This window comes from Tamandua tetradactyla, chromosome 22 (genome assembly GCF_023851605.1).
Source record: "Tamandua tetradactyla isolate mTamTet1 chromosome 22, mTamTet1.pri, whole genome shotgun sequence".
Taxonomy (NCBI): domain Eukaryota; kingdom Metazoa; phylum Chordata; class Mammalia; order Pilosa; family Myrmecophagidae; genus Tamandua; species Tamandua tetradactyla.
In genome coordinates, this window is record NC_135348.1 from 1,957,079 (window position 1) to 1,983,853 (window position 26,775).

Below are 26,775 nucleotides of genomic sequence, written 5' to 3' on the forward strand. Positions count from 1 at the left end.
CTCGTTTCAAAACCTCAATATATTTATTTGGTCTGTAGCTTTAGGTGAGCCTGTGACCTGAGACAGTTTCTTATCCATAAAAAAAAGTGGGGGGGGAGGAGGTTGGGAGTTGATAATGATACCTACTTTGCCAACTTTTCAGGATTGTATTGAGGAATAAAATTAGGGAAGGAAAAGTACTTTGTAAACTTTGAAGTCTTATGAAGTGGTGATATATTGTGTCTCCCAACTCTCCACGGTCAACACTATAGCAAGTTAGCTCTTCTGTTTTTACTAAACCATATTTAGCATTGAATCCACTGTAAAGCCAACAAGCGAGTAACATGCACATATTCAAAGAGCTGACTATTTCTGGAGCATTGGATGATTGCAGGGGTGCAGTGCATTGATTAATTTGTAGGCCAGTGATTCAGCATTATGGTCTTGCACATGGCGGTTGTGCTGTTTAAATTTGCACCCTAATTTATCCTTAAGAAACTCCTCAGCAAATTAATAATTAAGCAACATTAAGAAAGGAAAATGTTTAACATACTGAAACATTTCGAGAGTTCATAAACAATGTTAAGAAAACAATTAGCCTTGTCTGGCAGATTTGAATAAAATTTATTTTGTGCTTACTTCCTAATGGAGTGTGCTAAGTGTGCCAAGCAGTAATTTGCATAGGAACATGTTATATAGTAATAAATAATTTGTACAGATTCACTGAAATATTTGCAGAGACTTATAATACAATGTGATTCAATAGTGTAGTGTTTCTTGTTTTTGTTTTCTTTTCTATATTTGACTGGTATAATGATTAAGAGCTTGAACTCTAGAGCCCTGCCAGGCTTTAGGCCCTTTAAAGTAGTCTCATGGCATAGCTTTATGGACCTGGGAAATTTACATCATTACTCTGTGCCTCTGTTTCTCCATGTGTGAAATGGAGATAATAAAAATATGTACCTCCTCATAGTTTGTTAGTAGGAGTGACTGAAATAATGCATTAAAAGCACTTAGCATCATGCCTGGAACATAATGCAAATAAATATTAACTATTATATATAAATCTTAAGTGGCTTTCATTTCAACTTTCCAGTATTTTTTTTATGGTCCATGAATTTTTAAGTTAAGAAATGTCTATGTGATCAATGAAAGGGAGTGGTAAGGGGTGTTAGAAAAAAATAGTCAAACAAAGGTTAAAATGTGTTGGGTAGATGGAAATATTAGTAGTCAGTGAGAGGGTGGGGTAAGGGGTATGGTATGTATGAGTTTTTTTCTTTTCTCTTTTTATTTCTTTTTCTGGAGTGATACAAATATTCTAAGTTATGCTCATGGTGATGAATATACAACTATGTGATGACATTGTGACTTATTGATTATATACCAAGAACGGAATGTTCATATGTTAAGAATGTTCATATTTGTATGTTGTTATGTTTGGCCAATTTAAAAAAAAAAAGAAGTGTCTATGGAAATTACAACTCTTTTCCAAATCTGTTATAACAGTATAACTACCAACAACAACCACATACACTTTTAAAATTCGATTTTGTTTAGGATTCCAAAATAGAAAAGGTATAAAAAGCATAGAGTGAGTGGAGGCATTGCGGAGCGACTCAGGAGTGCCCAGGCGGTTGGACTGTTGCACTTCCAATGGATTTCATGTCATCAAAGCAAGACGTGCTGGTCAGAGCCGCACAGTCTCTACAGTTCTCAACCTTGAGGAGCCAGCAGTGAATCTGCTTTAAGAATCATTGCCTCGACTGGGAGCAGCAAAATACCTCAGGAGCAGCTATCACCAGGAGTACCAAGCCAGATGGTTTCAGCGGAGGAGACGACCCTGCAGCTGCTGCAGATGCAGCCTTGGAAATCAGATGGGATGCTCTTGATACACTTGGGCCTTCTGGTACCAGACGACTTTGACTGGCTGCTGCCTGTGTTTGGAATTCACCATGGCATTCGCAGCTTTGTGATGTCCGGCAGGCATGTCTGGGAGCCTCTGGCCCTCTCTGGACCACCATGCCTGTTGACAAGCATAGATTAGTATGTGCAAACATATGCCTTACCTAGGAAAGATGATCTCAGCCTCCTGGATAAGGATCTCTACCCCGAGTCACCCCAGCAGAGAGGGGCTGGCTGGCGACTGTCCTCAGTATGACCTCTGACCCAGCCACAGAGCCCCTGAAGAAGGTCTGTGGTCCAAAACCCGGTCACCAGAAAGGTGTTCCCAAAGACCATTAATGGGCAGACTCAAGCCTAAACAGATCAGGCACAAGGATTTATCTCTACTTTGTAAGAAAAAAAATCTGCCCACCTTTCCTCGTTGACCACATTTTGTCTTTTCCTCAGGTGCCTCCTCACTCAAATTTCTGAGTCAAAGATAGTTATCAGGTGACTCTGGGGAAATAGCAGAAACTAAGCTGTCAGCTTAGCCCAAGTTGACCTTAGCTCAGTGGATGCGTTCCAACCAGAGTCAATACAACTTAAGAATTCCTGCCACACAGGTCATCTTTATCTTTCAAAAAAACGATGTAGGTATTGTTTAGGCTGTGGGGTGTCAGGACTTGTATCTTACAATATACAACCCAGTGCTCTTTACGTTGCAGAGGAAAAGAATAACTCTCCAGCGTATTTTAGGAAGCTACCAGGATGCTGATATCAGATAAAGAGAACTTAATTGGCTACATATTTATATTGTATATTCATCAGTTAAGAAAAAGTAGAAAGTAGCTTTGTTTTTTAAGTCTCTTAGAAATCAAGTAACTAATAAAAAGCATTCAGTGGAAGACGTGAAAAGAGGGTTGAGCCAAATATTCCAGAAAATAGGGTAAGAAGACAAAATCAATGAAACAATACTAAAAATAAAGTCTCAAAATATCCAGATACAGAGAATAGAGAAAACGGCACAAAAAATTATCCCCAAAGCAATTCTGAAAAATGAAGGGCATGAATATCCAGTGCAAATAAATACTTAGATAAGGTATATTATGGTAACAGTTCAGAATACCAAGAATAAATAAAAACAACCAGTGAATTCTAAAAGTTTTTGAAGGACTTTGATGAGTTTAATTCTAATCAAAATTATACTGGTCTTCTCAACAGTAATGCTGTCAAGGTTTAAGAGACCATGACATAACATGAATATGCTGAGAGAATATTAAACCACAAATTTAAAACTCAGAAAATATACCTACAAAATGTAATGGTAGAATAACGATTTTCAGACAATGCAGGGATTCTGAAAACTTACCTCTCATGTACTCTTAGGAAAATATTTAAGGGAGTATATGAGAAAAATAAGGGACACAACAAAGAAAAAATTTTGGATTGGAGAAGCAAAAAAGACCACATAGCAGAATCAAAAGGAACCTCCAGGATGAGAGCTGTGTGCCAGATATTTCTAAACTTTTTGAAAATGATTGCCCCTGGGTAACAGTAAAGAAGAGTATAGAGGACTAGAGCTGGAGAAAAAATATGTAGACGTAGAGACTAACCAACTCAAATTGCGGAATAAAATGGAGGCCTCAGGGTGAGAGGTTTCTGGAGGGAAAAAGCAATTTGAATTGAGGGGCTTTGAATAGATGCAGTGAAGAATGTAGAAAAAATTAAGATAGGAACAACCTAAGTAAATCATTAATCTAGAATTATCTTTAAAATGCAACAAATTTATTTATAAAGTGAAGTATTACTCTGGAGCAGCAATTCTGAAACTTTTTAGCCCCAAGAGCCTTTTTACAGTCTTAAAATTTACTGAGGACCTAAATGAGCTTTGGTTTGCGGGTTGAATCTATCATCATTGATGACATTCCTTTCCAAATTGAGAAAGTTTTAAATATGTGGTTATTAATTCTTTAAGAGTAACAACAATAAACCTTTTTCTTCTTAACCTAAGTAACACTTTTCGTGAAAAATTATACTTGCCAAGACAAAAAATGCGTAATGAGAAGAATTACACTGTTTTTCGTTTTGGCAAGTCTCTTTAATATTTGGCTTAACAGAAAACAGCTGAAATTTCCTATCTGCTTTGGCATTCGGTCTGTTATGACATCATGCATTATGTAGCCTCTGGTAAATCCCACTGTCCAAGAATCTTTTGGAGCTATTATTAAAGTTTGACCACATTGAAATGACCATAAATGAAAGGGATTTAGAGACATCCAACAATCCCTATATTACATTGTGAAAAATGCTGCTCCAGAGTAACATTTGATTTCTTGAATGAATATAATTTTATATAGTTTATAATATAATTGTTTATATTGATATAACTAAAATAGCTATATATTTATATTGGGAGGGAATGTGGTTGTGAAAGAATGAAGCTAAACATTAAACTATCATCAACAATAATAGGAGATCAATAGATGATGAGCAATATCAATGAGTTTTCAATAGTTGTAGAAGCATATTATATAAATAGGGAGGCAAAGATCAGAAACATCATCTAACACATTTGAAAGCAATTGCCTCTGGGTAATGGTACGAAAGATTGCAGAGAAGTAAAGCAGGAGATTGTCATAGGGTGAAATTCTATATGGCTGTTAAAATGAACTTTCCCTACAGGGACGATGGGAAGACATCTCAGAAAATGGACTATTGAGTCACAAGCAAGCTGTGGGATACCATTTTTGTAATATTTTAAAATTACAAAAAACCCCACATTCTCTACAGGATATGGATTCATACACATAATAAAATTATTTAAAGAAACACTTTGACGTGCAATGTCTGGGGAGGGTGTTACAACTCAAGTTTGGCATCAGGAAGCGTTGTCGCGTAAAGGTGTGCATCTCTAACGAGCTCCCGTGCAATGCCAATGCCGGACTACACCTTGCAGAGCACTGGCTCAGGTGGGGAGAAAATCGCTCCTTATTCAGATCTTTCAATCATTTCAATGAAATTAAAAAGAAAGTCCAAATTTGGTACTAGATTGCCTTTTACATCTCTCCCACACTTGCTAAATTCTTTGAAAGGTACTGAAATAATCTTTCATCAGAGAATAGAATCTAGCTAAAGTTTCAAAGGTCATGAATGGAAAACTGATGAAATCCTTTATTATCTTTGATAATCTTTGGTATCATTGGTTCCTTAAATCTGAAATTTTTCCAAAATAGAAATATTATTTATAAAATATTAAGTAAAGAAAGAAAGAGGTAAAAGTTGAAATACTCTGGTTGGACTGGTGAGAGATGTAATGAAAGGAGGACCTAATGTACTTTCTGTTCTCATAATTCTAGACTCCTGAAGAATAAATGTTAGAAACCACTAAATCCAACCTTCTTATTTTGTAAAGGGGAAAAAAACAGAGACCCAAAGATTATTCAGCTTCTTGCCAAAATTACACGTTTGTGGCAAAATGAGGAACAGAATGCGGGGTTTCCTCCTGTGTCATGTTCTTAGCTTTTCCCCAGCTGCAGACTATTTCAAATACGCCTACTTTTTCTCTGAAATTGCAGGTTTTCTTCTATGTGACCACAAGACAGATGCATGTAATTCACCCTATTATAACTCCCACATGAGATTGCCCTAAGAGCAGTTGCAGTACGTGGACCAGTTAGGTGAGAAAAGAAGTCGTTGGGATAAAGAATTCTGTCTTCTTGGATTAAATTTGATTCCTGCGGTCCATGAAAAGGATGTTGGTTACTCTTGTCAATTAACAAGGTCAAAGGTCTTAACTAAGACCGTCAAGTATGGCTTTTATATTTGCTTGGATTTTCTGTAGTCTTATCCTAGTTAAAATAAGAAATCCTAATCTTTAGAATTGACTCAGAAGCTGTCCATGACAACGTCTTTGGCATACTTCCCCAAATGGCTTGCCTTTTTTTCTGTTAAATAGTCAGTGAGTCATGGTGGATGCCATGTGTGTCTGTCTGTCACTTCTGAAACCAAAGTTTCCGTTCATCCACTGGCACACTTTAGACTGTTTCAGAGAAGCTAGGACTGATGGCTTAGGTCTCCACCAGGCACAGAGCCAGATGGATAACACTGGACGTTAACGCAGTTGTTGGGTCCATCTGTTAGGCATCCTGTCTACTGCCCAGGAGAAAGAAAATAAATGCCACTGGGAGCAGCAGTTTTCTTTGCCCGGAGCCTGCACACTCAGTGGCACACTCTGCTAGGTTTCCTTGGCCCTGTACGTGTTGGCCGTGCCATTTTCTGCCCATTACTCCCATCTGAACCCACAGAGGTGTGGACAGCTGTTTCTCAACTTGAATACAGAGGCGGTCCTGTGCCCCCAACAAATGTCCCTCCAGTCCCGATCCATTTCCACAGTCTTGAAGCCAGGACATACAAAAGTGTCGGACAGTTCTGCCATGCAGTATGCCTCCTTCTCTCAGGGGCCGTCTCTGATAATATCAGATAAATCACGTGAGACTATGTCAAAAAAGAAACCCCTATTGCTCCTTAAGCCAAGGAAAAGCACAGCTCTGCTTACTTTTTAAAAAAGCACCATCCGTGAGAGGAGACTCCAAGCTCTCATTGTAAGTTATTTTATGCTGATTTTTAGAAGCAGAGCTCCACGACTGTGTACTCCGTGCCACAAAGAGGCACTTGCAAGAGAAAGAAAATAAGCTGTTCAGTAGCATAGGTTTTCAATAGCAGACTTTGTTTTTGAGGCCTGATGTTTTTCACTGATGAATCTCTCCTCAGCCCTATCAGGATAATCAGACTAGAGGGTACATTTATTAACAGGTTTTGTTTTTAGTCAATTAATAACTACCTTTGCCATACTCATCCTTATTTACACTCATGGTTTAAGAACATACAATCTGGGCATGCAATATTCCCCCACAGAGAAGCTTTGTGGGAAACTACTGGAGAAATCAGCAGAATCAGGGTAAGATACAGCTTTCTCGGTGGGACCGACTTTCATAGACTATACAGGAACTCCTGGAATCCCGTCATACGGCGGGTTGGAGGTATGGGCAGGAGACTCAGGGGAGAGCATCACACTTGCTGCTTATCCTCTTTCTTGACCGAGTGTCTCGCCCACTTAGATGTTTCATTTGTTTTTTGAACAAGGTTATGATAAAGAAGTGGGAGCTATCATGTCACAGGTCAAGAACACTGCCTTGCCGTGGGATTAGTTTTCTGTTAACCTAATTTGGTGGATGGCTTGCAATCCTCACCTACGATAACATCCTGCCTTGCCATGGATTTCTTCATGCAACTAACCCATGTTGTCAAGGCAACCCACTTCACTGTTTCCTCCCGGCTAGAAAACCATTTCGAACGTTGCAAACCTTAAATCACAATCATCTCTTCTAATATACAGGGCAAAATATGCCCCCTGTATGCTCAAAGTTATTACTTTTTTTTTTTCTGTTAGATATTGTGGTATTATAAGGAAAGAATTTGACTTGAGGGATAAGGGGTATATTAAGGCATCAAAGTTACAATAGTGTTGTAGCACTTATGTTCTGCCTCTGCATTCCCAGGAAACATGAGCCTGTTTACTACAGGCTGTTACATTTTTGAAGCTCTGATAACAATGTTGGCATACTTTGACTAATTTCTGTGTCAGTTGATTGTAATCAACAGCTTTCTTGTGGTTTTAGTGGAATTAAATCACTTAAAAGAGAGAATTTCCTGGGCTTAAATTTCACCTACCTGTTGTATTTTTCCCCTTCTGAAGAGTCAAAGTCTAGATCTGAGAGCTTTCTCCATCAGGGGCTCACTCTACAACAAAGCTCTGTCAGTGTCGGGCATGGGTTCACTCAGATGCTGGCACACTGGGGTCAGGGACTCCCCAGAGACCCGGCTGCTGGGGGCTGGTCTAAAGAGAAATTCCAGGGACAAGATCATGAAGATTGTTTGACTTTTCTTCTTATTAGCTCACTATTAACAAGAAAATTGGGTTAGGTTATGCTATTTACTGAGGTTTGAGGATTTAAAGACTTCATTTTAGAACCTAATCTTGGCCACACACTTACAGGCTACATTTAATTTACACAATAAAATAATTTTTATTCACTCATTCAGTATGGTTGGTCTGGGTTTCCAGTTAGAGATTCAGGTATTTACACCCAAAAAAAAAGGCTTCCTTACTCTTATGTTTCTTGATTCCCAGAAGTTAGAAAATACAATCCCGTGGCTATAAATGAAGTTTTTGTATATTCATGGCTCAGAGCATTTTCTTGTTGCATATTTGTTAGATAAAACACACCTCAGCTCCCTTCAGCTTCCAAGTATATTTCAATAAACTAAAGAATTTTATCCACATAAAACAGTGCAAATTACCACAACCACTATTGAAGAATTGACATGATTTTCTTTCCATTATCGTGATTTGACAGATCAGGCATTCAGATGTCAGTCAGGCTCCAGATTCTATTAGGTTTGCGTAGCTCAGCCCTTTTCTGTTATACCCTTCAAAAATCACTAGCACTGCATATAATGTGGAAAGGATGTGAACCTGTTGACAGGTGTACATCCCCAAAGTGAGTCAAATGCATAAAGGGTTGTGGTGAACGTGAGTGAGTGAAATAAAATCGAAAGGCAAATGTAAGGAAGAAGAGCTCCATGGGTCCCAGACAGTAGTTAGGTGGGAACAGCAGTTTGCTTCCAAGACCTTTTATGGCCAAAACAAAGAGGGAAGCATGGTTAATTAAATGAATTATAGAATTTAAATAAAAACATTCCAGCATATGCACATGAGATAGAGTCACTAAGTTCTTAGAGAAATTTTCCTCTTGGGTATTCGTAAAGTGAATTTGGTGTAGGTTTAGATCTTTACACAAACAACTAACACAATATTAATGGTGATAATAATCGTCCAGAATTTACTGAGTGCTTTCGTGTGCCGAGTGCTTTGTTATGTACATAATGCCAGTTAATCTTCAGAAGAAATTAGAAATAGATGTTCTTATCACTGTGTCACAAATGAGAAAACGGAGAGGTAAAGTGGTTAAATAATTTAACTGAGGTCTCACAGTTTTTACCTGGTGGAGCTGGCACTGGGTCAAAAATCAAAGTCATGTTCAAGTCCATGGTTTTAACCGCTGCCCTGTGCTGCCTCTGTGGTTCGAAGTAGAGGGTGGCCCTGTTGCCTGGGTGGATTAGGAAAGGCTTCTCAGGGGAGGAGGCAGTTGAAGTTGATTGTGAATGGTGAGTAGATGTTTTCCATTGAGATGTGGAGAACCGAGGACATCCTAGGTAAGGAACTGGCTGGTTTAAATGCACAGAGGTCTGAGCAGTTCATGACCATGAAAACGGCTGTCTTTGTGGCTTGTCCTTGTCCTCAGGTGAGGTTCTGAATCACCTGCGCCTCATCTAAAATGGAAGTAATAGTAGAACTTACATCAAATAAAGGTTGTGAGAGTTAAATTAATAACAGTACTAATTTGGCAGCTGTAAGTATTAATATTAAAATAGCCAAGAGATGAGGGTCAATAGATAGCAAGTGCTTCATCCAGAAGAAAATGGGAAAATGCTTAAGGGTAATAAATAAGGAATTAACATATGTGTGTTTTTGAAAGATCAATCTACAAGAATACGTGGAAAATAAATTATCCAGGTGAGAGATCTGGGCACAAAATTCAAGCTAGAAACTGACCGACCTCAATTAAAGGAGCAGCGGAAGGGACAGAGAGGAAGGCTTGGCAGGTTCTCTTTACTGAGCTTCTGCAAGAGCTGACGGTGAGGGATGAGATAGGGGGAGCCCTCCACAATGGCTCTCAGCTATCTGGCTTGAGTGAGTAGGTGAACAGTTTAATTACCAACTGGGGAAGAATATCTGTGCAGATGAGCAAGTCTGGGGAGCTATGGCATGCAGTTCAGTTGGGAGACATTAAATTTGAGATGTCTGTGGGCCCATCAGGTATAGAAGGTCTGAGATGGGTTGGGTGTGGACCCAGAGAGAAGTGTGAGAAGAAGTCATAAGGATGTCACTGGTGGTGAAAGCCTTAGGCTCAGATGAATCAGCTGACGAGTAAGATGGGAATGGGGATGAAGACGGAGTGCTGGGGACCAGAATGAAAGGACAGGTGGAGAAGAGGAGCCAGTGGAGAATGATACGGAGCAGCAGCAACCAGAAAGGGGCAAAGCCCCAGCAGGAGTGACCCTCTTAACCAAAGGTTGAAAGAAGATTGACAGGGCTGAGACATAAATACAAGATTAGGAGGTCATCGGTAATTTTGGCAAGAGCAGTTTCAGTAGAGTAATGCTCCTGAGAGCTGAATTTCAGATAAATTTCAATGTAAAGTGAGAAAGAGTTGATATTTGGGAAGAAGTAGAATATGCTTTCCAAAATGTTGCCTACAAAGTAGTAAGCAAACCATTAGCAACAGGTGGAGTGCAGAACCAAGGGATGGAGTTTATTTATTGGAGATACACATAAAAGAGTTCTTAAAAATCAATTGAGATGTGAAAAAAAAAAGCAATTGTGATGACATGACAAACTCTGGGATCTGTCCTGTAAACTACTTCTTGAAGAGTGCTTTGAAAACTATTGCTTTTGTATTTTTTTGCTTTGTATACATGTTATATTACACAAAAAAAAAGTTTAAAAAAATCAATTGAGATGAGAATAAATGTAATTCACAAAGAAATACAAAATGATCAATAAGTACATATATGCAAAATTCTGCATTATAAGTAATCAAAAAAATGAATATTCAATGAACAGTCTAGCACCAATTTTACCCTTTTTAATAGGCATTTAAAATATGCTAGCAGTGAGATAATCTGATATAATTTTCGTAAAGGACAATTTGACTATGTATAGTAAAAGCCTTAAATATGTCATACAATTTCTCCCTTATATTTCATTTCTAATAACTTACCTTAAAGAGAAAGTATTAAATGCTTTAGGATAAATCTGACAAAAGGTGTGCAAAACCTAAACATTGAAACCTACGAAATATTGATTAGAGATAAAGGAAGGCCTAAGTAAATGGAGAGATCTACTGTGTTCATGGGAAGACTCAATACTGTGAAGAGGTCAGTTTTCCCCCAGATTGATATATAGATTCAACACAATCCCAATCAAAATCCTAGCACGCATTTTTTATTTTAGAAATTGCCAAGCTAATTATAAAATTCATTTGGAAATTCAAAGGAACTAGACTAGCCAAATCAACATTGAAAAAAAGTTTAGAATTTAAGGAATAATGCTACCTGACTTAAAGAGTTACTATACAACAATAATAAGGTAGTACAGTTTTGGGTCAAGACTGACAAATAAATCAATGGACTAGAATAGAGTGTCCAGAAATAGACCTGCACATATACAGAAAATAAATTTTAATAAAGGTACAAAAGCAAATCACTAGAAAAAGGAAAGCCATTTTAATAAATATGAAAAATAAACTTCTATCCATAAATCACTCCTATACAAAAAGGATCTCAGAATGGGTCCTCTAAATCTTAAACCTGAAACAGTAGCACTTCTAGAAGAAAACATAGGAGCAAGTCTTTATGACTTTGCATTATGTAAAGTTATTTAGATGTGACTCCAAAATCAAGATCAAGAACAAATTTATATATAGAACTTTGTCAAGATTAAAAGCATCTGCTCTTCCAAAATTACTGTTAAGATAATGAAATGACAACCGACAAAATGGGAAAAAATATCATGTATCTGATAAAGGACTTTTATTCAGAATATATAAAGAACTCTGAAAACTCAATAATAAGAAAATAAACAGCCCAATAAATAAAAATGGACAAGAAATTTTAACAAGTACTTCACTAAAAAGATATATGGATAGAAAAGAATTGCATTAAAAGAATTGCATTAAAACCTGGTGGAATTATAACAAATGAATATGATTGCTGGATCATTAAGTTGATATTTCTTTTAGTTTCCAATATCCTAGAGCCGCTAGAATGAAAAACCTAAAAGTGTGGAATTATAACCCACACCAAACTCTGCAATCTGCTCTACAGCTAATTGTTGCGCTGTGTTTTGAAATTTATTGCTTTTTTGTATACATGTTATTTTTCACAAAAAAAGCTAATAGCGATGTTAAAAAATTATTTATTCCTTCTAGTTGCTTATATTCTGGAGCAGCTAGAGGGAAAAATCTGAAACGATTGTATGGTAGCCTATGAGAAACTCTGGGATCTGTTCTCTATTTGTTGAAGAGTGTCTGAAAACTATTGCTTTTTTCTTTCTTTGCTTTGTATATATGTTATATTATACAATAAAAAAAAACTTTAAAAAGAAGATTATTGAGAGGGCCAAGATGGCGGCTTAGTAAGGTACGCACGTCGTAGTTCCTCCTCCAGAGCAACTACTAGGTGACCAGAAACAGTGCAGAACAGCTCACGGGGACACGGCAGGGACCGGACACACAGCATACCCCAGTCTGGACTGGCTGGACCGACTGCGAGACTCCGCTGTGGTGAGCTCCCCGAGCGGCGTGCGCTTCCCCGGGCCACGGCGGCTGGTGGCCGACACCCCTCCCTCCCTCCTTCCCGAACGGCTGAGAGTCTCAGATCAGCAAGTTCCCCAAGCCGCGGCAGCCGGTGACCGGCGCCCCTCCCACACAGGCGGCTTCCCAGTCTGGCGGCAAGTCTCGGATCAGCGAGCTCCCCAAGCCACAGCGGCGGGCAGCCGGTGCCCCTCCCCCACACGTGGCTGCCCGGAGAGAGAGGAGGGAGCTTCCGACAGTGCCAGGGACTGGGTTCAACCAAACACCAATAGTGGCATTAATAAAGGAGCCACAACATCTTTTGCTGGTGGGACCTGCACACAGACAAGCATCACATACTGGGCAGGATAAAAAAAACAGAGCCTAGAGACATCACAGGAAAGTCTTTCAACCTGCTGGGTCTCACACCAGGGAAATCTGATTAAATGTCCAGACGCCAGCAAAAAATAACAAATCACACCAGGAAAATTGAAGATATGGCCCAGTCAAAGGAACAAACCAATAGTTCAAATGAGATACAGGAGCAGAGACAACTAATTCTGAATATACGAACAGAATGGAAAACCTCTTCAAAAACCAAATCAATAAATTGAGGGATGACATGAAGAACGCAAGGGATGAACAAAAAGAAGAAATGGAAAGTCTGAAAAAACAAATCACAGAACTTATGGGAATGAAAGATACAGTAGAAGAGAAGAAAAAAACAATGGAAACCTACAATGGTAGATTTCAAGAGACAGAGGTTAGAATTAGTGAACTGGAGGATGGAACATCTGAAATCCAAAAAGAAACAGGAACTATACGGAAAAGAATGGAAAATTTTGAGCAGGGGCTCATGGAATTGAATGATAATATGAAGCACACAAATATACGTGTTGTGGGTGTCCCAGAAGGAGAAGAGAAGGGAAAAGGAGGAGAAAAACTAATGGAAGAAATTATCACTGAAAATTTCCCAACTCTTATGAAAGACCTAAAACTACAGATCCAAGAAGTGCAGCGCACCCCAAAGAGAATAGATCCAAATAGGCGTTCTCCAAGACACTTACTAGTTAAATGTCAGAGGTCAAAGAGAAAGAGAGGATCTTGAAAGCAGCAAGAGAAAAACAATCCATCACATACAAGGGAAACCCAATAAGACTATGTGTAGATTTCTCAGCAGAAACCATGGAGGCAAGAAGACAGTGGATGGTATATTTAAATTACTAAAAGAGAAAAACTACCAACCAAGAATTCTATATCCAGCAAAATTGTCCTTCAAAAATGAGGGGGAAATTAAAACATTTTCAGACAAAAAGTCACTGAGAGAATTTGTGACCAAGAGACCAGCTCTGAAAGAAATACTAAAGGGAGCACTAAAGTCAGATACGAAAAGACAGAAGAGAGAGGTGTGGAGAAGAGTGTAGAAAGAAGGAAAATCAGATATGATATATATAATACAAAAGGCAAAATGGTAGAGGAAAGTATTACCCAAGCAGTAATAACACTAAATGTTAATGGACTGAATTCTCCAATCAAAAGACATAGACTGGTAGAATGGATTAAAAAACAGGATCCTTCTATATGCTGTCTATAGGAAACACATCTTAGACCCAAAGACAAACATAGGTTGAAAGTGAAAGGTTGGGAAAAGATATTTCATGCAAATAACAACCAGAAAAGAGCAGGAGTAGCTATACTAATATCCAACAAATTAGACTTCAAATGTAAAACAGTTAAAAGAGACAAAGAAGGACACTATCTACTAATAAAAGGAACAATTAAACAAGAAGACATAACAATCATAAATATTTACGCACCAAATCAGAATGCCCCAAAATACGTGAGGAATACACTGCAATTACTGAAAAGGGAAATAGACACATCTACCATAATAGTTGGAGACTTCAATTCCCCACTCTCATCAATGGACAGAACATCTAGACAGAGGATCAATAAAGAAACAGAGAATTCGAATATTACAATAAATGAGCTAGACTTAACCTACATTTATAGGACATGACACCCACAACAGCAGGATACACCGTTTTCTCAAGTGCTCATGGATCATTCTCAAAGATAGACCATATGCTGGGTCACAAAGAAAGTCTCAACAAATTGAAAAAGATTGAAATCATACAAAACACTTTCTCAGATCATAAAGGAATGAAGTTGGAAATCAATAATAGGCAGAGTGCCAGAAAATCCACAAATACGTGGAGGCTCAACAACACACTCTTAAACAACGAGTTGGTCAAGGAAGAAATTACAAGAGAAATTAGTAAATATCTCGAGGCGAATGAGAATGAAAGCACAACATATCAAAACCTGTGGGACACAGCAAAGGCAGTGCTAAGAGGGAAATTTATTGCCCTAAATGCCTATATCAAAAAAGAAGAAAGGGCAAAAATTCAGGAATTAATTGTCCACTTGGAAGAACTGGAGAAAGAACAGCAAACTAACCCCAAAGCAAGCAAAAGGAAAGAAATAACAAAGATTAGAGCAGAAATAAATGAAATTGAGAACATGAAAACAATAGAGAAAATCAATAAGACCAGAAGTTGGTTCTATGAGAAAATCAACAAGATTGATGGGCCCTTAGCAAGATTGACAAAAAGAAGAAGAGAGAGGATGCAAATAAATAAGATCAGAAATGGAAGAGGAGACATAACCACTGACCTCACAGAAATAAAGGAGGTAATAACAGGATACTATGAACAACTTTATGCTAATAAATACAACAATGTAGATGAAATGGACAAGTTCCTAGAAAGGCATGAACAACCAACTTTGACTCAAGAAGAAATAGATGACCTCAACAAACCAATCACAAGTAAAGAAATTGAATCAGTCATTCAAAAGCTTCCTAAAAATAAAAGTCCAGGACCAGACGGCTTCACATGTGAATTCTACCAAACATTCCAGAAGAATTAGTACCAACCCTGCTCAAACTTTTCAAAAAAATTGAAGTGGAGGGAAAGCTACCTAATTCATTCTATGAAGCCAACATCACCCTCATACCAAAACCAGGCAAAGATATTACCAAAAAAGAAAACCACAGACCAATCTCTCTAATGAATATAGATGCAAAAATCCTCAACAAAATTCTAGCAAATTGAATCCAGCAACACATTAAAAGAATTATACATCATGACCAAGTAGGATTCATCCCAGGTATGCAAGGATGGTTCAACATAAGAAAATCAATTAATGTAATACACCATATCAACAAATCAAAGCAGAAAAATCACATGATCATCTCAATTGATGCAGAGAAGGCATTTGACAAGATTCAACATCCTTTCCTGTTGAAAACACTTCAAAGAATAGGAATACAAGGGAACCTCCTTAAAATGATAGAGGGAATATATGAAAAACCCACAGCTAATATCATCCTCAATGGGGAAAAATTGAAAACTTTCCCCCTAAGATCAGGAACAAGACAAGGATGTCCATTATCACCACTATTATTCAACATCATGTTGGAGGTTCTAACCAGAGCAATTAGACAAGAAAAAGAAATACAAGCCATCAAAATTGGAAAGGAAGAAGTAAAACTATCACTGTTTACAGACGATATGATACTATACGTCGAAAACCCTGAAAAATCCACAGCAAAACTACTAGAGCTAATAAATGAGTACAGCAAAGTAGCAGGTTACAAGATCAACATTCAAAAATCGGTAGTGTTTCTATACACTAGCAATGAACAAGCTGAGGGGGAGATCAAGAAACAAATTCCATTTACAATTGCAACTAAAAGAATAAAATACTTAGGAACAAATTTAACTAAAGAGACAAAAGAGCTATACAAAGAAAACTACAAAAAACTGTTAAAAGAAATCACAGAAGACCTAAATAGATGGAAGGGCATACCGTGTTCATGGATTGGAAGATTAAATATAGTTAAGATGTCAGTTCTACCTAAGTTGATTTACAGATTCAACGCAATACCAATCAAAATCCCAACAACTTATTTTTCAGAAATAGAAAAACCAATAAGCAAATTCATCTGGAAGGGCAGGGTGCCCCGAATTGATAAAAGTATCTTGAGGAAAAAAAACGAAGCTGGAGGTCTCATGCTGCCTGATTTTAAGGCATATTATGAAGCCACAGTGGTCAAAACAGCATGGTACTGGCATACAGATAGATATATCGACCAATGGAATCGAATAGAGTGCTCAGATATAGACCCTCTCATCTATGGACATTTGATATTTGATAAGGCAGTCAAGCCAACTCACCTGGGACAGAACAGTCTCTTCAATAAATGGTGCCTAGAGAACTGGATATCCATATGCAAAAGAATGAAAGAGGACCCGTATCTCACACCCTATACAAAAGTTAACTCAAAATGGATCAAAGATCTAAACATTAGGTCTAAGACCATAAAACAGGTAGAGGAAAACGTAGGGAGATATCTTATGAATCTTAAAATTGGAGGCAGTTTTATGGACCTTAAACCTAAAGCAAGAGCACTGAAGAAAGAAAGAAATAAATGGGAGCTCCTCAAAATTAAACACTTTTGTGCATCAAAGAACTTCATCAAGAAAGTAGAAAGACAGCCTACACAATGGGAGACAATATTTGGAAACGACATATCAGATAAAGGTCTAGTATCCAGAATTTATAAAGCGATTGTTCAACTCAACAACAAAAAGACAGCCAACCCAATTACAAAATGGGAAAAAGACTTGAACAGACACCTCTCAGAAGAGGAAATACAAATGGCCAAAAGGCACATGAAGAGATGCTCAATGTCCCTGGCCATTAGAGAAATGCAAATCAAAACCACAATGAGATATCATCTCACACCCACCAGAATGGCCATTATCAACAAAACAGAAAATGACAAGTGCTGGAGAGGATGCGGAGAAAGAGGCACACTTATCCACTGTTGGGGGGAATGTCAAATGGTGCAACCACTGTGGAAGGCAGTTTGGCGGTTCCTCAAAAAGCTGAATATAGAATTGCCATACGACCCAGAAATACCATTGCTAGGTATCTACTCAGAGGACTTAAGGGCAAAGACACAAACGGGCATTTGCAGACCAGTGTTTATAGCAGCATTATTTACAATTGCAAAGAGATGGAAACAGCCAAAATGTCCATCAATAGATGAGTGGCTAAACAAACTGTGGTATATACATATGGTGGAATATTGTGCAGCTTTAAGACAGAATAAACTTATGAAGCATGTAATAACATGGATGGACCTAGAGAGCACTATGCTGAGTGAGACTAGCCAAAAACTAAAGGACAAATACTGTATGGTCCCACTGATGTGAACCGACAGTAGAGAATAAACTTGGAATATGTCATTGGTAACAGAGACCATCAGGAGATAGAAATAGAGTAAGATAATGGGTAATTGGAGCTGAAGGGATACAGACTGTGCAACAAGACTGGATACAAAAACTCAGAAATGGACGGCACAATACTACCTAATTGTAATGTAATTATGTTGAAACACTGAATGAAGCTACATCTGAGGTATAGTTTTTTTTTTATATGTATATTTTTTTATTTTTTCTCTCTATTATCGTTTTATTTCTTTTTCTGTTGTCTTTCTATTTCTTTTTCTAAATCGATGAAAATGTACTAAGAAATGATGAATATGCATCTATGTGATGATATTAAGAATTACTGATTGTATATATAGAATGGAATGATTTCTAAATGTTGTGTTAGTTAATTTTTTTAATTAATAAAAAAAGTGTGGTATTGGCTCAAGGATAGTTATATAGAACAATGGAATAGATTTGAGAGTTCGGAAATATACTATCACATCTATGGTCAATTGATTTTTATATTGCAAAATATATGCAAAATAACATATATACAAAAAAGTAATAAATTGCCAATTGTTTTTTGACAAGGCTACCAAGTCTACTAAATTGAGAAAGAGTATTCGCTTCAACAAATGATGCTTGGAGAATTGGATATCTATATGCAAAAAACTGAAGGAGGACCTATCTTACAGCATATACAAAAATTAACTCAAAATGACTCAAAGACTTAAATAGAAGAATGAGGAATACAAAATTCCTTGAAGAAAATGTAGGGAAGTATTGTCAGGATCTTCCGTTAGGCTCTGCTTTCTTAAACTACATACAAAACACAAGCAATGAAAAGAAAAATAGATAAATGGGACTTCCCCAACACCAAAAATGTTTGTGCATCAAAGGACTTTGCCACAAAAGTGAAAAGATAACTTAACCAAAGGGAGAAAATATTTGGAAACCACATGTATGATAAGGGTTTAATATCCAGAATACATAAAGAAATCCTACAACTCAAAAATAAAAGGACAAACAACCCAATTTAAAAATGGGAAAAATACTTATATAGCCATTTCTCCAAAGAAGATATATGGATGGCTAAAAAACTACATGGAAAGATGCTCAACAGCATTAGATATTATGGACATGCAAATCAAAACCAACCTGAGATACAATTTCACTCTCTTTAGACAGGCTGCTATTAAGAAAATAGAAAATTAGAAGTGTAAAGTAGTGCAGCTGTCATGAAAGACACTTTGGCAGTTCCTCAGAAAGCTAAATGTAGAATTGCCATATGACCCAGTAATCTTGCCACTAGGTATGTGTCCAGAAGAATTGAAAGCAGGCAGCCAAACAGATATTTGCACACTGACCTTCATAATGGCATTATTCACAATTTCCAAAAGATGGAAGCAGCCTTTGTGTCCATCACTGATTAATGGATGAACAAAATATGGTGTATACATACAATGGAATATTATTCATCAATAAAAAGGAATGACGTTCTGGTTCATGTGACAACATGGATGAACTCTGAAGACATTATGCTGAGTGAAATAAGCCAAACACAAAATAACAGATATAGTATGATCTCATTGATATGAACTAATTATATAAGCAAACCCATAGAATGAAAATCCAAAGTATAGGTTACCAGAGGCTGGTTTATGGGTAAGGAATGTGGAGTTAATGCTTAATTTGTACAAGATTTTTATTTAGGTTGATGTAAGGTTTTGAAAATGTATGGTAATGATGGTGGCACAACATTGTGATTGTAATTAACAGCACTGGATTACATATATGAATGTGTTTAGGAAGGGCATTTCAGCTGTATATATGCTACAATAACAAAAATTAAAAGATAAAACATAGGACTGTAAAAAAAAAAGATCATTACCATTAGTCATTAGAAAAATGTAAATTAAAACCACAGAGAGCTACCACTACACAACTATTAGAGTGGCTAAAATTCAGAAGATGGATCATTGCAAGAGTTGGGGCAGTTATGGAGGAACTAGAAGTCTCATACGCTGGTGGGAATATTAAATATTACAGCCACTTTGGGAAAACAGTTTGGCAGTTTCTTAAAATGTTAAACGTGCTCCTACCACATAACCCAGCCACCCCACTCCTAGGTATTTATGCCAACACTAGTGAAAACATATGTCCATACAAAGACTTGTACATGAATGTTCATAGTAGCTTTATTTTTGATAGCCCAAACTAGAAACAACCCAAATGTTCAACAGCAGGTGAACAGATAAACTGTGGCATAGCCATACAATGGAACACTAGACAGTGAAAGAATGAATATTGTTATGTGCTACAACATGGATGAATCTCAAGATAATTCTGCTGAGTGAAAGAATTTAGACCAAAAAAAAAAAAAAAAAGAGTACATACTGTGCGATTCCATTTATACAGAAGTCTAGAAAATACCTGTGGATGAGGAATGGCAAAGGCTGGCAGGGAAAGGTGACAACAGGGCATGTGGAAATTGGGGGGAGGAGAAGGTGATATGTTTGTTTTCTTGATTGTGGCAATGGTTTCACAGGCATAGAACATATATTGAAGTTTATCAAACGTTACACCTTTTATTATATGTCATTACTTCAACAAAGTTGCTCTTAACAACTACGTAAACAGCAATCGGTTTGGGGCAGAGTGTCACAAGTGCCCGATTCTGCCTTCTTGCCTGTCCTCACTGATTGTAGAGCAGACGGCTTCTCCACCACCATTCCACAAGATGTCCAAGGCTGTCCTACCTCCTGTGCACATGAAACATCCTGGGCATTCAAAAAACAGGAGTGTCCGCACTGATTACGGAGATAGGTACTAAGAAAAGCATTGTGTCACAGACAGGGACATTCTCGCTCGGTAACCAATGGGCGAATTGATGGTTGCACATGAATTGAAGTCCCTTGGGCGCCACTGATGGGAGGAATGAAAGGAAAAGGATCCAAGTGCAGACAGAGGTTCTTGGGAAAAGCCTGAATGGTCTTTGAGCAGCGACTCAGACCCTGTGCAGCTCCTGTCTTTCAAACAATGTCCTTCACAGTGGTCATTTGTTAGATTCATTTCAGATGCTTTGTTAGATCCATTTTCCATACTCTTCCTGAGTAGTGGGGCCTCTTTCTGCCAGGACAGCTTCTCATTATCATCATCCTTTCTCCAAATGGGGATTTTCATCTCCTCGGTCCATCCTCTGGCCTCGTCCCAGTTCAAAGGGAACCTTCCTTCCTACTCTCCTTGTTTTCAACTCCCCCCCCCATCCCTTTGGTGCTCCAAAGAAATAATGACACACAAGAATTAAATTTCCATTTGAAAATAGTCTACATGTTAGCATCCTAATGTATTTGTATGTATAATATTAAGAAGATTAAAGATATGTATCGCAGGTGGGATTATGAATGATTTTGCTAGCTTTATTTTTCTAGATTTTATAGATTTTCTACAATGAACATGTATTTCATAAAAAGAATAAGATTGGAAAATAAAAGCTGTGAGAGACACAGAAACAGGTTTTCATGGAAGAGGATTATAGACAGGGAGAGGTTAAAATAAAGGAAAAGATGCAATCAAGGGTCATAGGATTAATCTGAACTTCAGAGGAACATTTTGTCCTCATAGATAAGAAAGAAGGAAGTAAATGGGGTGTGATGCAGTTAAAAATACATGCTTAGGCTGAAGACAGGAAGTAAAGCAAGTTTGCCCATGAGAACACCCATGTTCTCTCAAGTAGATGTCATATTTAGTAAGACCCACTGCCACCACCTCAGTTATCTCCCCTTCTGGACTAATGCAGGGGCTACTAGCTGGTCACCTTCTCTCCATTTCATTCTTCACACAGCTGCAAGAAAGGCCTTTCTCAAACTGCAGATACCCAGATGCATTTCTAACTTACTCCTTGGAGATTTGCTTAAACTTGATCCAAACTCCAATTCAATTGCCTGGGAAATCCACATTCCTCACCTGCTTTGTACGAGTACCTATAACTTTTTCTGTCTCTCTGTTTCCACATTCTATTGGGACAGGTTGTCCCTCTTCTGTCTATTTAAATCTGATCTCAAAGATCAGTCACTTTATAGATTTTGTCCCTAAATCCACTCACCTCAAGGGTTTCGTGAGTTCAGTAGCAGGAAAAGAATCCCATCATGAAGGCCAGAACTGTCCATCTTCTCTCCAGCTCCTCCCCACCTCCTCCCCAACTCATCTACCTCAAGGGAACACAAACATTTCCCATTTTTTCACTAAGAAGGCAACTTAGATTCATATCCCTTTTGGCCTTGCTTTCTATGCTAATTAGGCCCCGATAAGTTTCATTTGAACAAATTCTCTAAAGAAAAACTGGAAAAAACATTTTCTACTTCTTCCGAAACTTTAAGCCCTTTGGGTCAAAACCATGTTCCAAATCTCCACCCCTTAGGATGATAACCAACCCTTGTCATCACCTAGTCATGCCCACTCTTTACCACCTCCTCCCCTTCCACTGAGAATGAAGGGCAGGTGCTGAGACTGAAATTTCTTCAGTGCCCCATAGAAGTCCATGTATTTTCATATAACCCAAAGTTCTTCCTCTCCTCTTTCCACCTTTTATCATACATGTAGTTCAAGTACAAGAAATCTTTTCTGATCTCTGATATAATATAGATACACAAATGGGAATGTTAAACCTTCCTGATCCATTTTTAGTGAAATCTCTTCTGGAATGTGAACAAGTATCTCAAGGTTTCTCAAGAAATTCCTCACAGAAAAGCAGCAATCAGATCTAAGGTATCATTGCACAAAACAGGCTCCCTTGCAAGGGCTCCTAAAGGCCAAGGATAAATCTTTCTCGTGCCCTCTGAAATGGAAAGAGATTCTTAACTCCCCTGAAACTTTTCTTCGTCCCAACCAGCTTCTCCCTAATGGAAGGAAAGCTATTCTTGGAGGTGGTAGGAAGGGACACAGTTGCCTTCCTTAGCAAAATCGGAACAAGGTTGGACATTTCTATGTAAACATGACTGAGTTTACACATTTTATACATTCTCTCCTACCACCCAGTAAGCTGAGAATCAGCATTTGGGATTTGGAATCCTTCCTAAGTACTACAATTAAGGAAATGTGGCCAGTTGTGGTCGCGGAGTTGTTCTTTGTTTCCAAACATGGCAAGACCATGAATAAGTTTCATCCCAACCAGTGGAGAGTACATCTACCTCCAACCTTGTCCTGCACCAGTGCTTCCTTATTTTGCAAGAAGTTGATATGTTGCTGTGCTGGTTTGAAAGTATTATGTACCCCAGAAAAGCCATATCCTTTAACCCTCATTCAATATTGTTGGGTGGAATCTCTTTGATTGTTTCCTTGGAGATGTGACCCACCCAATTGTGAGCGGTAACTTTTTTTTTTATTTATTTATTTATTAAAAAATTAAGAAACAAAATAAAACATCAACATACATAATCAGTAATTCACAATATCATCACTTAGTTGCATATTCATTATGTCTTAGAACATTTGCATTAATTCAGAAAAAGAAATAAAAATACAATAGAAAAAGAAATAAAATGAACACAGGAAAGAAAAAAAAAGATTATACCTATCATACCCCTTACCCCTCGCTTTCACTGATCACTAGCATTTCAAACTAAATTTATTTTAGCATTTGTTCCCCCTATTATTTATTTTTATTCCATATGTTCTACTCCTTTGTTGACAACGTAGATAAAAGGAGCATCAGACACAAGGTTTTCACAATCACACAGTCACATTGTGACAGCTGTATCATTATTCAATCATCCTCAAGAAACATGGCTACTGGAACACAGCTCCACATTTTCAGGCAGTTCCCTCCAACCTCTCCATTACATCTTGAATAACAAGATGATATCTACTTGATGCATAAGAATAACCTCCAGGATAACCTCTCAACTCTGTTTGGAATCTCTCAGCCATTGACACTTTGTCTCATTTCCCTCTTCCCCCTTTTGGTCTAGAAGGTTCTCTCAATCCCTTGATGCTAAGTCTCAGCTCATTCTAGGGTTTTTCTCAATTCCTTGATGCTGAGTCTCAGCTCATTCCAAGATCTCTGGCCCACGTTGCCAGGAAGGTCCACACCCTTGGGAGTCATGTCCCATGTAGAGAGGGGTAGGGTGGTGAGACTGCTCATTGTGTTGGCTGGAGAGAGAGGCCACATCTGAGCAACAAAAGAGGCCCTGTGAGTGGTAACTTTTGATGAGATGGTTTCCATGGAGATGTGTCTCCACCCACTCAAGGTGGGGTTGCTTACTGGACTCCTTTAAGAGGGAACCATTTTGGAAAAAGACACAGAGCCCATGCAGCCAGAGACCTTTGGAGACACCAAAGGAAAATGCCCCCAGGGGAGCTTCATGAAACAAGAAGCCAGGAGAGAAAGCTAGCGGACTTCACCATGTACCCTTCCAGCTGAGAGAGAAACCCTGAACTTCATTGGCCTTTCTTGAGTGAAGGTATATCACATTCCGGCAGCTTGCAAACTAAAACAGTTGCTATTAAATCAATTCAAGAGAGAGCAATTTAAAGCAAGTGCTTTTTATCTGGAAAGAGTATCAAACCACTGAGAATCCAGTGATAATTATAAACTTCTCTTCAGAAACATTTATACAACATTTTGCTCATAATTTATATGCTCCTAGAAACTTCAAAGAACTCTGCTTTTAAAAGAGAGAAAATGCTCAGTTTTAGGACAAAACTCTTAACAAAGACTGAATGTGTAACATGCCAAAAACAAATGTAAATGTAATGTATTGAGTCAATTGATCAAGCTTGATACAAAACTACTGATTAAAATTATATTAAAATAAATGAAAACACTACTTGTTTTAAAGGATTATATAGCCACAACCTGAATCAATATTTAAGGAGATTAAAAATTCACTGTCTGCATTTAAGCTGGAGTAGATTATACATTTATTTTATCAGATTTATTTCAAATTTTTATGTGGCTCAAGTTTCTGCAAGTAAAAAAATCTCAGTTCAGTAATATCACATGCAGTGTCTAGATGTGAACTTTTAGGAGGGTTGGAAATAGGATGTGAGAGTTTATTTGCAAATAAGCACTGACAGTAGGCTACAGAAGACCAGGGCTTGCTGCCGACATGTAGAATAATAGGTGTCATGGAGAAACTTCTCTTTGCCTTTGCTGCCACCTGCATGACAAAATTCCCTGCTTTTCAAATGGGTACTATTTTATATACATATTACACGCCATTTGTGAGAGCTGCAAGAGGTTTTGCATTCCCCATGCACCTTTTGCATTTTCCCTGTGTTTGAATCCCAAATCCGCCACTCACCAGCTCCGTGTAACTCAGCGACCTCACCCGCACGATGGGATGAAAATTGCCTTGTCTTTTGGGTGTGCTGCTGGTGTTCACACCACCCAAAATTTGTCTCTGCTGTTGAGAGTGATGACCCATAGGCACTGGAAATGTTTATTATTCCCCTAATGAGGTGCTCTGGGGAGGGCAGGGCAGCTCCCTACGCAGGTCTGATGCTGGCCTGGAAAGCAGCCAGCTCGGTGTCGTGCTGGCTTGGGTGAGGGTTCGCCCCCAGGGTGAGGAACTGTGTGGTTAGCACGTCCAGCCAGAGCCCCAAAATAAACGAGTGCCAGAGCTTTCTTATCAGCTTGCTCCGATGTGGGGCATAGGGGGAACGGTGGAACTTGAAAACTGTCAGAAGTCAAACATGAAAAACGGCTCAGACTCTTTATTAGAGGGTGGCTTTGAGCATTCAGGGGATTGATACACATCAAAGCCGTAACACGGTGCCTGGTGCTTGGTGAATGTTAGCTGATTTGTCATGGACGCCTCATGACCTTTCTCATGTTGTTCCCTCTGGCAGATTTGCAACCCACTCCCCTTCTCTGACCTGCAGATTTCTTCTTCTGTGAAAGTGCCCCTTTAGTTACACCCCCTCCACGAAGCTCTTTCTCCCATTTTTGTGAGAATTAATCATTCTTCTTTCTAAAGTACTCTTTGTTTTGTATTTCAAAATTTGTAAGTTATCTCCCCCACATAAACTATTTATTTTTATATGTGCTCTGAACCTAGAATACTTTTTATTAAATCAACGATTGGTTAAATTAATAAAGGTCAGATTTTTCTATACTGATAAGTTTGGGTAAATGCTAGCAAACAGAGTATAACTGTAAGAAAATTTACTGATCGACATCAATTTGTTGTTCTTTTTAGCTTTCATACTCTCTGTATCTTCCTGAGAACCTTCAATAAAAAGATCCATTAATGTTCAGCCTTACCACAAAATGCTAGGCCAAAAAAATTTTTATTTAACTAACATTTGTTTAATGCCTACAAAGTGTAAGACACTCTGCAGGGTTGCAAAGATGACTAAAACACCATCTCTACACCCAACAGAATATTCTGAAAAGATGACTATTCTAGAAATATATGTTATATATATATATATATTCCTATTTATACACACAACTCAACATATACATGTCCAAATAATAAAAGGCAATTGGGAAAGGGATAGAAGCATTTCTCAAGTCAAAGCCCATTATCTCTTACTGATGGGCAACCATATAACCCCTATTCTAACAAACACAGTAAAGTACACAACTGTGGCCCTCATGTAAACTCATAAGCAGGAATCTTGGCCATCTTATTCCCCGGTACCTGGAACAATTATCTGACACATTGCAATGCTTCAATAAGTAGCTTCTGAATGAATCTAATAATAACTTACTGCATTACCCTCGGCAGAGCAGTTCCGCTCGCTGAGCTTCAGTTTCTTCATCTAGAAAATGAGGTGTTAAAATCAGATCTTTTCAAGTCTCTCAGTTCTAACCTTTGCAGTGTCTGTGGTTTTGCTAAGCCTGCATGGGCAGCAGGTAGAGAGTGGAAAACGGGGTTCTGGGAAGAACCGAGCGTGGCAGGGATGATTCCAGAAGTCCTGGCAAGGCGTGCATCTGTAGGGAAGACGGACTGTGCTGCCTTATGAAATATCCAGATTCTTTATGTATGAAATCATAGCCCACTCTCCATAGACACAGCGCTGTGTGCTTTCTGTTGGTTCCACAGGCCTGAAGCAGTAACAGACTGACTTCTTTTTCCATTGTGAAAAAAATATTTTTCATGATCACCTGCAAGAGAAAATGGATAAACAAATTTTCATTAAATGTT

General features: G+C 38.2%; 1 protein-coding gene and 1 long non-coding RNA gene across 5 annotated transcripts in view; one reads left to right on the plus strand and one right to left on the minus strand.

The window, feature by feature from the left end:
* Window positions 1–26,775, plus strand: part of MARCHF1 (membrane associated ring-CH-type finger 1) — an 894,978-nt gene that overhangs the window by 835,988 nt on the left and 32,215 nt on the right. The window lies entirely within an intron of this gene.
* On the minus strand, window positions 1,437–26,624 carry LOC143666184 (uncharacterized). The gene is made up of 4 exons (XR_013167448.1): window positions 26,339–26,624; window positions 8,922–9,252; window positions 7,591–7,756; window positions 1,437–2,002 (listed from the first exon to the last, which is right to left on the minus strand). It is a non-coding gene; the product is annotated as an uncharacterized LOC143666184 (long non-coding RNA).